Raw genomic sequence first — 12,986 nt, forward strand, 5'->3', positions numbered from 1 at the left:
CAAACAAAATTGCCGTCATTTTTTCCCCACAAATAGAGCTTTCTTTTGATGGTATTTGATCACCTCTGCGGTTTTTATTTTTTGCGCTATAAACAAAAATAGAGAGACAATTTTGAAAAAAAATGCAATATTTTTTACTTTTTGCTATAATAAATATCCCCCAAAAACATATATAAACAATTTTTTTTCCTCAGTTTAGGCAGATACGTATTCTTCTACCTATTTTTGGTAAAAAAAATCGCAATAAGCGTTTATCGATTGGTTTGCGCTAAATGTATAGCGTTTACAAAATAGGGGATAGTTTTATTGCATTTTTATTAATTATTTTTTTTTTACTACTAATGGCGGCGATCAGCGATTTTTTTTCGTGACTGCTACATTATGGCGGACACTTCGGACAATTTTGACACATTTTTGGGACCATTGTCATTTTCACAGCAAAAAATGCATTTAAATTGCATTGTTTATTGTGAAAATGACCGTTGCAGTTTGGTGAGTTAACCACAGGGGGCGCTGTAGGAGTTAGGGTTCACCTAGTGTGTGTTTACAACTGTAGGGGGTGTGGCTGTAGGACTGACGTCATCGATCGAGTCTCCCTATAAAAGGGATCACTCGATCGATGCAGCCGCCACAGTGAAGCACGGGGAAGCCGTGTTAGAATATTATTCCAAATTCATAATTCGGCAATTCATGGCAAGCTTGCAAAACATATTTTGATTTATGATTAATCATAATAATTAGGTATGAATGAATGACCTTGATCAATTGATATGACATAATTCTTCTATCCAAAACTGAGCATTACGGACAACCGATTTGAGAATGACATAAGATTTGAATGTCAGGCAGTTGTTCTACTATGTCCAAAGTTGACATGAGTTCAGGAGGTCAGCAGGCTAACAGATAAGTATACACATAGAGTTCATGTGTCAGAGCTGACATGTTTTTACATGCTTTAAAGTTAAAATCACAGATAATCCATAACTTAGCTATTTATTTGATATTGTTGTTTAATTATTTAGAGCTGGTTTAAGTGAAGTCTTAGTCATACTAATATGTATTAGTATATAGTTACTTAATGAAGTTATAGCTTTATAGCTGATAATATATGTTCTATGACATTGCATCATCAAGCACACTACTCTAAGTATAGAGTGTCACATGTGTGCCTGTCAATCAAACTCCATACGACTCTGTGCTAAGATCTTCATATTGCTGAACCTAGCAGATATTAATATTTGCCATACAAGGGTCTAAGCCTGGGCCGTATGAGGTCATGACGTTCACTTGTAACATATATTTAAGCTTTGCTTTAAAGAAGGCTGGACACATTTGCACCACACACTTGCATGACACACTGATACACACTTAAACTAAGACACACTAATTCACACCCTCTTTGAAAGACAACACTGACATATAGACTAGGAGAACAGCTGAAGCCAGAAGTCAAACGTCATTTCCTGTTTCTTCCGGCATCACTTTGGAAAATCTCAGAAGACAACATGCCTGAGGCTGCACACATCCTTTCATAAGCTTGCTACAATACTATCGATCCAATTCCAGATATTTTCATCTACGCTAAACTGAACTTTATACTATTTTTCATTGTGTTTGTGATGCCACCTGTGTGACAATAAACTCACACGTTATTTTCAAATCAACCTGACTATGAATGATCTTCATTCAGATACGCCCTTGAAGCTATAAGAATATTAGTTATTAATTTTACATTCTTACAGTGGCGAGCCAAAGAAAGTACTGTCTTATCTCTATTTTTATGGAAATCTCGACCCTTGATGAGGGGGGGAGAGATTAGCGCAGTCTTTGCGAATATTCAAGTCTCGAGAAAAAAGACGGTTCAGAACCTATCAAGCAAGAGGCGTTTGTGTCGCGTCAGATGTGGACAACAGTCCAGTAACAGACGGTTGATGACGAGAAATCCTTCTAATAACGGTGAGTAAAAAAAAAAATTATGAATTTTATAGATGAAATAGCTAGAGATAGTAAGCTAGAATTTAAAGATGTGTGTTTTTATCCAAATGACAGTCACTTGTGGTTGTATATGTATCAAGAATGCTTAAATTCCAATGTCCAGATAGACAAATCCAGGTTTACTGTGAATAAATTACGTAAGAAAATAAGTAATGTATTGAAATTGGTAAGAATCTTTAATAAGATGATTATTAATATTTTACCTGCCAAAAATGTGTGTACACTAAACCAGACAGAGACAAATAATGTACAGAACACAGGAATACATGAAAATGTGTCCCAGGATGCTCTCAGTTGTTCGAACTGTGAGATTTTGTGTAATTACATAGAAAATCTTGAGGAACAATTAGGATCTAAAAACATGATTTTGCCAGAGTTACAAAATGACAGTAAACAGATTGCTGTAATAAATACAGATGACAAAAAGATTGAAACCAAGTCAAAGCTACAATCTTATTTTCCGGAAAGTTCGGAAATAGAGAATGTTGATGCTACTGATGAAATGGAAATGAAGCATAAAAACTTATTATGTAGGACTGCAAAACTTAAATTGCAAATTCATGATCAGCTGATGAAGGTTCTAAAAGACTTTCCTATTTATGACGTTGAGGCTACTGTATTTTCTAATTGGGATTTATTTGAAATGTTTGCAGATCGTTTTAATCTTTCAAACGATCAACGCAATTACATTTTTCAGTTGTGGATTCCTGTTAATTTTGCTAAACGAATCCATTCACTTGTTAGTGATGATGAAGGTCAAAATGACGCCACAGATAGATTGCGACTATTATTGCTATGTATGACCGGTGAACAAAAACCGACCATAGAAATGCTAGACCTATTACAGACTACTGCAGAAGAAGATCCATTTTGGTTTAAAACAAGATTTTGCAAGGTTTATGAAATGATATTTGGAGTAGATGATGAAACTGACCCAGGTTTAAAAATGGCTTTCATAAAAAAATTTAAATACCTTGACCCAACTTCAGTGGCCATAGCTCAGGAACGGCAAAATTTAAATGCTATAGTAAGTTTCATTGACAAAATTAGGAGACAATTGAATCAAAGCAGTCTCGCACACGAGGTTTCTATTATTCAATGTGACAAAAATAGTCAGGCTACAGACGTGTCAGAAACGACAGGTCTTAGCAGGAATGACAAGGACAGGTGCAGTCAAGTGAGTCAAGGAGACGACCCCATGATGTGTTTTTACTGTCATGGATTTGGCCATATGAAAAAACATTGCTTTAAGTTTAAGAGTGACTTACAAATAAGAACTAAAGATATGGAGTATGAAAAATCAGCTTTTGTGCAACCTGATTTTTCATGTCAAGATAACATTTTGACTGAATTGCCTTATGACACTGAAGTCAAACAGATTAGTAATTTGACTGTTCACAGTAGTTCAGACAATATGGCAAAAGGAGCTGTCACTGAAAAAGAAGGTTTATTGCCATTGCCAAAAATAGAATCACACCCGGATTCAATTTCTCTGCCATTACAATATGTAGCACCAATTATTTTGGACGAGAATGGGAGGCCATATTTACAATGTTTGATAAATGGTAAACATATTAATTGTCTCTTAGACAGTGGATCTGAGATTACCCTTATTAAAGAAAACATACCTGTGAAACCAAATTCTCCTATGTGTAATATAGTGGGTTTTAATAATACAGGTAATTCCACTGCTAGACAGGTATCCAATGTAACATTTGAAGTACCTGGATTAGTGAAAACTAATATTAACATTTGGGTCTGTCACGAAGCAGAGAATATACTTGGCATTGATGTAATCAATAAACAAAAGTGGGTGATTGATTTGGCTAATAAAAGTATTTGGAAAGATCCATCTAGGCCCAAATCAGTGCTGATTGATCCCTCTGTATACCGTAATGTTGGTTCCGTTACCAATATGTCTACAGAACAAAAGTGGCCTGATATTGATGAAAATTGTGCTTTAAAGGAAGTGGTACAATCTTTTCCAAGTTTGTGGTCAAAGTTCAAAAATGACTTTGGAACTTTGAAAAGTGCCGAATTAAATATTGAAGGAAAGGATCCAGAACCTCTTGATCAGAGTGAGTTACCACCAGAATCAATTGGTCCACTTTCTGATATTATTCAAGAATTTGTACAACTTGGAATTGTAAAGAAAGCTAAATCAGTGGTAAATAACTGTATTTGGCCTATCAAAAATATTGATAATTCATATTCTTTATCAGTTGACGTAAGAACATTGGATAAACAAATTACAAATAGCCCAGTTCTTCCTGATAAATCTAACATAAAATTACATTTGAATGTTGAGAACAAAGTGTTTTCTGTACTAGAAATCGCTGGTAGCCATTTTTCCATTCCTTTAACTAAAAGTTGTCAATACAAACTTGCGTTCACATTCAGAAAAGAGACTTATACGTTCACTCGATTAATACCTGATCTAGGTATTGGTGATGGTATAGTTCATGAAACTATAGCAACAATACTTTCTAAATTTTCTAGGCCAGATTGCATTTGTCAGCATGTGGATACGATTTTGCTGAGTACTCAGAATATCGATGAACATATGGCTCTTTTGTCTGAATTGTTTATGATGTTACAAGCTGAAGGTTTAAAATTAAACACAACAAAAGTTCAGCTGATGAAAAGTCAAGTGAAATTCCTTCACATGCAAATTAGTCAAGGAAAGAGACAATTGTTGCAAGAAACAGTTAGGGATATTACTGTTATCCCAACTCCAACAACTTACAAGGCATTGCATAAATTTTTGCATAAAATAAATTATTGCAAAGAGTTTGTACATTGTTTCGCAGAAAAAGTTAATCCATTATATAATCTTTTAAGGAATAAAGGTAATATAGTTGACCAGTGGGGTCAAAATGAGAAAAATGCTTTTGAAGTGTTGAAAAAAGATTTGCAGAATGCTCCAGTATTAAGTACAATAGAGGTTTGTCCTGAAACATCGTTTGTTTTGAAAACTCATGTATCTGAGAATGCCATCTCAGTAACATTGTTTCAGCTACAGGAAGGTAAGGAGAAAATAATTGCCTATTTCTCCAGAGTTTTATCATTTTTGGAAAAAACTTTTGAGCCAGGTGTGAAGCAACTTCTAAGTGTTTACTATGCAATTAAAGTTACAGAGAGCATAGTGAAATCAAACAAAACCATTGTACGGACACCTGACTGTTCATTAAAAGGTATTTTTGAGGAAGGTAATTTTAGTGAAATTAAGAAAATATATCCTTTATGGTTCAGAGCTTTATTACAAATACATATTCAGATAGATGGGAACGAAAGACATCAACAGAAATTTACACCAGCACATGTTTATACAGCTGTAGCTGAGAAGTCTTTATCTCAGATTTCCAGCGTAAGAGCTGAGAAATGCATTGAAGTACTTGCAGAACACTCTGACACTAAAGTAAGAACTCCAACACAGAATACAGTTACGCATATTTCTAATCGTTTAGAGGTGAGAACAAAGGCATAGTCCATTGTCATCTCTGGGGTGATATGAAATCTAACTTTGTTCGTTAGAAATAGAATTTGTATCATGACCGGAAAAATGAAATATTGCGTCCTGACATACCTAAACCTCACAGTACATATATTTTATAATTTAGGTTATTTTTAGTCAGAATAAGGACAATACACAGAAGTATATAGAAGTACATAGTCACACAGAAAATCTCTTTGAAGGAAAATATGAGATAGTATTTCACATATAGTTTTAACAAATTCACAAAGTAATTGTCTCATAATGTTTTAATATTTGTTGAGAAAAATATCAAAATGTATAAGAATTAATATAAATATTTTATTCCTGAGTAATGATACTGCCTCTCTTTTACAGATATGGCATCTAAAATCAAACAAATATGGAGGATAACAAGCTTCTATAAAGAGCAAAGAGAAATTCAAAGTTAAAGAAGAGATCCTTTTTGGAAGAATATTTGACAAAAGATTTATATTTCATATTTATGAACTATTTTATCTTATTCATCAAGGTTTTTCTAACCTAATGGAACTTGAAGAAATTTTAAAGACATTTCATGAAGAAACATTAATCGGAAGGAACTTTATCTATCTACTATAGATAAACAATTTAGGACTGAAACATTTGTTCACATATACATATACATTTTTTGATTATCCAATTATTATGATATTAATGTTCACATGAAGTTAGGATTATTATTTTTATTTATTTTTATTTATTCACATATTGAATGTTAGCACACTCATTCTAGTTAATAGAACATTTTTTGTTCATAACTTAAGAAAGATATCATTAATAGAACTATGGAAAGTTATGAAAGTTTTAGAGTATAAAGTATATTTCCAAAGAGCTAAAATATTATTTGAGCACATATATGGAAATATATTATTGCATTATTACTTATTTTAATAATAATAATTTTCATTAATATTATTATTAATAATTATTGATATTAGTCATCATTATGTTATACATTTTTAAAATCTATACCATTATTTCTGGTAAGATTTTGATTAGATAGATCTAAGAAGAGTTAAAAGTAAAGAGTAAAGCATTTAGGAAAAGGAAAATTTCTAGTTGCTTCAGTTCTGAGGAATATCGTGTCCAATCGTTTGATACAAGGTGGAGAAAATGAGATATGAATGTATGTATGTGAGTATTAAATGATTTAGTATGATTAATCATAATTCAGGGGGGATTGTTAGAATATTATTCCAAATTCATAATTCGGCAATTCATGGCAAGCTTGCAAAACATATTTTGATTTATGATTAATCATAATAATTAGGTATGAATGAATGACCTTGATCAATTGATATGACATAATTCTTCTATCCAAAACTGAGCATTACGGACAACCGATTTGAGAATGACATAAGATTTGAATGTCAGGCAGTTGTTCTACTATGTCCAAAGTTGACATGAGTTCAGGAGGTCAGCAGGCTAACAGATAAGTATACACATAGAGTTCATGTGTCAGAGCTGACATGTTTTTACATGCTTTAAAGTTAAAATCACAGATAATCCATAACTTAGCTATTTATTTGATATTGTTGTTTAATTATTTAGAGCTGGTTTAAGTGAAGTCTTAGTCATACTAATATGTATTAGTATATAGTTACTTAATGAAGTTATAGCTTTATAGCTGATAATATATGTTCTATGACATTGCATCATCAAGCACACTACTCTAAGTATAGAGTGTCACATGTGTGCCTGTCAATCAAACTCCATACGACTCTGTGCTAAGATCTTCATATTGCTGAACCTAGCAGATATTAATATTTGCCATACAAGGGTCTAAGCCTGGGCCGTATGAGGTCATGACGTTCACTTGTAACATATATTTAAGCTTTGCTTTAAAGAAGGCTGGACACATTTGCACCACACACTTGCATGACACACTGATACACACTTAAACTAAGACACACTAATTCACACCCTCTTTGAAAGACAACACTGACATATAGACTAGGAGAACAGCTGAAGCCAGAAGTCAAACGTCATTTCCTGTTTCTTCCGGCATCACTTTGGAAAATCTCAGAAGACAACATGCCTGAGGCTGCACACATCCTTTCATAAGCTTGCTACAATACTATCGATCCAATTCCAGATATTTTCATCTACGCTAAACTGAACTTTATACTATTTTTCATTGTGTTTGTGATGCCACCTGTGTGACAATAAACTCACACGTTATTTTCAAATCAACCTGACTATGAATGATCTTCATTCAGATACGCCCTTGAAGCTATAAGAATATTAGTTATTAATTTTACATTCTTACAAGCCGTGTTTACATACGGCTCCCCCCGTTCTTCAGCTCCGGTGAGCGATTGCGACGGAGCGGCTATAAACGAATAGCCGCGCCGTCGTCCCGAATCGCTCCCCGCGGGTATCTGACCACCGCATGTAGCGGGGGGTCCCGATCGGACCCCCGACCCGCGGAAAGGCAGGGACGTACATGTACGCCCATATGTCTGTACGTGCCATTCTGTGGACGTACATATACATGCGGCGGTCGGCAAGTGGTTAAATAGCCCCCCAGCTGGTCAGTGATGATGATCACTGAACAGCTGCGGACAAAAAGTAGCCGCTGCGCATGCGCGTGCGCCGTCGCGCGCCTACAATCCCCATAATGCTGTGCGGCATGAGGTCAGCCGCCAGCCATAGAGAAATGGGACTTTGTATGAGGCTATGTACGTAAATAGACAATAGCCTCCATCCCTGTTGAATTGGAAAAGGGAAGGACAGGTGGGACTTTAAATGAATCATGCAGCCAAGGAGAGAACACGTCAAATTGTGTCTAGTAGGTAGTACATAGTAAACAAGAACTGTATAATTAGCATAATAGCACAGTAAATAGCAAATATGTAAAATATTAAATTTATTGCACATACATTAATAACATAGTAATGACATAACATGATATCTGTGGGCTCATTGCCACCAAGAACCACACACTTAGCATGCTAGCACAATAGTTACAGTACATATGATACATTGTACGCATAATGGTAACATATAGTTGACATGGCTTAGCGACATAAGGTTCATATTGTAAATAAAAGTAAAAACCAGATTCACTGATGTGTCACTCCGTCTTAACCTCCTTAGCGGTATTCCCGAGTCGGGCTCGGGGTGAATTTTTCATACCAAAAGCGATAACCCCGAGCCAGACACAAGAACGCATTGTAGGATACAGGAAGAGTTACTTACCTTGTCCCTGGATCCTGCGATTTCTCCCTGCTGTGTGTGCGGGCTCCTCCATTGTGTCTCCCCGCTCGATTCACAGTACGACGCACGGGGACGGAGTTCGGCGCCAAATTCAAAAAATTAAACACACAATACACATACAGTATACTGTAATCTTACAGATTACAGTACTGTATGAAAAAAATACACACACCCTTTGTCCCTAGTGGTCTGCCCAGTGTTCTGCATGCAGTTTTATATTATAAATACTGTTCTTTCTGCCTGGAAACTGGAGATTGTCCATAGCAACCAAAAAGTGTCCCTTTACATCAAAAGTTGTTTTAGACCAGCTAGAAAACAGCGATAATAAATTAGAATCACTTGCAGGATTGAGCGATAGCGAATTTGTGGGGAAATTCGTCATCAAACACTAAAAGTAATGACAGCGACAATTCTGCAACTGAGCAAATTTCAGTGTGTTTGATTTGATTACATTATTGAATATTTTTTTATTATAATTACATTATTATTTGTTATAATTATTTATAGTTATTTATTATATTATAATTTATGATTTTGTGTTTCAAACTTTATCATACTCGAGATGTTTACTAGACTCTTATTTGGACAGATTTAAGTGAGTTATTTCTAATGCCGCGTACACACAACCATTTTTAATGGTCTAGAAAAAACAATGTTTTTTTCAACCCGATTATTGTTAAACTTGCCTTGCCTACACACGATCGTGAAAAAAAAATGCTCTAGCAAAGCGCGGTGACGTACAACACGTACAACGGCACTATAAAGGGGAAGTTCCATTCAGATGGCGCCACCCTTGGGGCTGCTTTTGCTGATTTCTTGTTAGTAAAAGACGATTTGCGCTTTTCAGTCTGTTACAGCGTGATGAATGTGCTATCTCCATTACGAACGGTAGTTTTACCAGAACGAGCGCTCCCGTCTCATAACTTGCTTCTGAGCATGCGCGGTTTCTTCACGTCGTTAAAGCCCACTAACGACCATTTTTTACAACGTTAAAAATGACATGGAAATTTAGAGCATGTTCTAAATTTTTAATGGCCATTTTTTACGTCGTGAAAAATGCTCTGGAGCCCACACACGATCGTTTTTAATGACATAAATTTTTTTAAAATTTTTTACATCCTGAAAAACGATCGTGTGTACGCAGCATTAGAATTACAGGCCTACAAGGTAAAACGCCAAATTTCCATGCAAAATAATTGTACCGCTTTCAGCACCTAAAACCAGAAAGAACCATACCGCCAGGGAGGTTAAAGGGAAAATGTAGAATTGGGATTCATTGGTGGACTCCAATGGTCCCAATAATGGTAACAATGGTACAACAGTAGTCTGGATGGTAATAGGAGAGCACAAAAGTAAGCTCAAAGGCCTCGTACAGACGAGTGGATCTCCGCTGGAAACGAAAATCCGCGCGGAATACATCCGCGGTGACGTGTCGCGCCGTCGCCGCGACGATGAGGCGGCGACGTGCGCGACGCTGGAAGGTAAGTACTTCCACGCATGCGTCGAATCATTACGATGCATGCGAGGGAGGGGAGCGGACGCATTGATCCGGTGAGTCTGTACAGACGACTGGATCAATCCGCTGGACACGATTCAAGCGGATAGATTTCTTAGCATGCTAAGAAATTTCTATCCGCTTGAAATCGATCGGCCCGACGAATCTCCGCGGATAAATATCCGCTAGGCCGTACAGACGACCGGATTTGTCCGCTGGAACTGTTCCGCGGATCAATCCCAGCAGATAGATCCGGTCGTGTATACGAGGCCAAAGAGAAAAAACACGACGGACTAAGTCTGGTGGGTATTGCATAATTATTGTGAACCACATACGTTACATAGTAATCCAATGCATAGCCAGTAATCAAATATATGATAGGTTTCAAACAATTTGATAACATAATAGTAGCATAGCATGGTAACATGTGAGTTCATATTATGAACAACATTGGAACCAGACCAATAGGCGTGTATCTCCAAATAGAATTAATATTTGTAGACTTGTGGTTCATTGGTATACTCCAGTATGCCTAGTGTAGGTAAAAAATGGTAATCTGGATAGGATGAACATCTAGTAGCTCTACACATTTTGTTGTTAGCGCCACTCATCAGGAGCAGAGAGAGGTAACAAAAGTCTAAAAAGAATATTGTACAATGTAAAAAAATAATTCAGAAATGGTTATAATATGTCCATCTGGGTAAACAAAGATGGAATATAGATATAAATACATATATATATATATTTCATTGCAGTTCCCTTGCTCTGGCTGCGCCGGTTGGTTCGGCTGTCCATGTTGTCAATCCCGGTGATCTGCCAAGCTTGTTCCAGCTATGGTATTTGTTGCTCTTAACAGCTGATGATCAGCTGTTACGTTCGGCTATTTCCGTAGCCTGCTCATAGCCTATTACTGCGCATGCCCGGAGTCTGCGCAGTTGGGTGTGGATGTGGAACAAGGATGTTAAGTCACCGGACGCTAGTGAGTAAAGCTCCACTAGCCACTTCACAGTAACACACGCAAACCCTCAGTATTTTTCTCTGTATTTTTTTTTAAAGTCCCGCGATTCGCGGCACCCGCGGACCCCCCCCTTCTCAGTCCCGCGATTCGCGGCACTAACGCCCCCCCCCCCCCCCTCCCCCGTTCTCGGTAATTTTTTTAAAAGTCCTGTGATTCGCGGCACCCGCGAACCCCCCCCCATTCTCAGTCCCGCGATTCGCGGCACTAACGCCCCTTTTTTTAAAAGTCCCGCAATTCGCCGCACACAGCCCCCCCCTCTCCGATGCCCACCCTTCCTGCAATATGTCAGACGGGGAAAGCATGCCGGGGACAGCAATTGTGCTGTCCGCGGCGATGACGTCACTTCCTCCCATTCAGCCATAGCGCCCCAAGCGTGCGCCTCGGCGTGCGCTCCAGCAGCCCTGCTTGCACATCCGTGCACATCCATCCACATACAAGACTGTATTGAGCAGCGCTGCATTAGTTACACAGCACAAGCGCTGTGCAAGTGTTTCCAAGGGACCCTCACATCTATTGGCTGAACATGACGACCCACGGGACAGCATCTATATGCCTGAACCTTTACACTTAAATGTGAGTGCTTTTATTATTTGTTATATTAAAAGTTTTACAGTTTACTGAGTGGCGCCTGCCTCTTGTTGTTTTTCTCGTTATATGTACTTGGAGCGTTGCTTCAGCTCCCATTGCAAGGCTGCCCGGATCCATAGACTGCAACTCAAAACGTCAAAAAGCTCATCTAGCTTATAGGACTTGTATGTAAGACATTTTATATTCATACAGTTAACCATATGCGCTATTCTTGTACTATATTGTATGCATACAGGGTACAATGGTGCACTGCATACAGAGTGCAGGTTTCAGGAGTGCGCTGCATACAGAGGGTGCAGGGTAAAAGGGTGCATTACATGCAGGGTTCAGGGGTGTGCTGTGTACAGAGTGCAGGGTTCAAAAATGCCAACTGGCTCCAAACTTTGCCTGAATAAGTGGCGGCCGGTGAGGCATCAAGCAGTTAGGGGTTCTTTCTTACACTTGCCGAGCCAACACTAACCTGCTCGACATAAAATGTCTCTAATCACAGATTTCTACAAACTGTCTGTAAATTTACTGACGATTTGCACCCCTGTGAGCAGGCAATAAAACACCTCCTTGGCCTTGACGCCTGCTACTGTAAATGCTCTGGGCCAGATTCTCGTCCAGCGGCGTAATTTTGTGCGGGCGTAACGTATCCGCTTTACGTTACGCCTCCGCAACTTAGACGGGCAAGTGCTGTATTCTCAAAGCACTTGCTCCGTAAGTTGCGGAGGTGTAGCGTAAATCGGGCGGCGTAAGCCCGCCTAATTCAAATTTGGATCAGAGGGGTGTGTTTTATGTAAATCTACTGTGACCCGACGTGATTGACGTTTTTCCCGAACGGCGCATGCCCGTCCGTGGAATTTCCCAGTGTGCATTGCTCCAAAGTATGCCGCAAGGACGTCATTGGTTTTGACGTGAACGTAAATGACGTCCAGCCCCATTCACGGACGACTTACGCAAACGACGTAACTTTTTCAAATTTTGATGCGGGAACGACGGCCATACTTAACATTGCTACGCCGCACTTATGCCTTATATAGCAGGGGCAACATTATGCCGTAAACGGCGTATCTTTACTGCGTCGGCCCCACGCGTACGTTTGGGAATTTGCGTATTTAGCTAATTTGCATACGGAAGCGCCACCTAGCGGTCAGCAAAAATATGCAGTTAAG

General features: G+C 38.1%; 1 long non-coding RNA gene across 1 annotated transcript; it reads left to right on the forward strand.

The window, feature by feature from the left end:
• The first annotated feature begins 723 nt into the window (after positions 1 to 723).
• Positions 724 to 5,948, forward strand: LOC120929630. The gene is made up of 2 exons (XR_005747409.1): positions 724 to 1,956; positions 5,846 to 5,948. It is a non-coding gene; the product is annotated as an uncharacterized LOC120929630 (long non-coding RNA).
• The last annotated feature ends 7,038 nt before the right edge of the window (positions 5,949 to 12,986 follow it).

The sequence above is a fragment of the Rana temporaria genome, chromosome 2 (assembly GCF_905171775.1).
Source record: "Rana temporaria chromosome 2, aRanTem1.1, whole genome shotgun sequence".
NCBI lineage: Eukaryota > Metazoa > Chordata > Amphibia > Anura > Ranidae > Rana > Rana temporaria.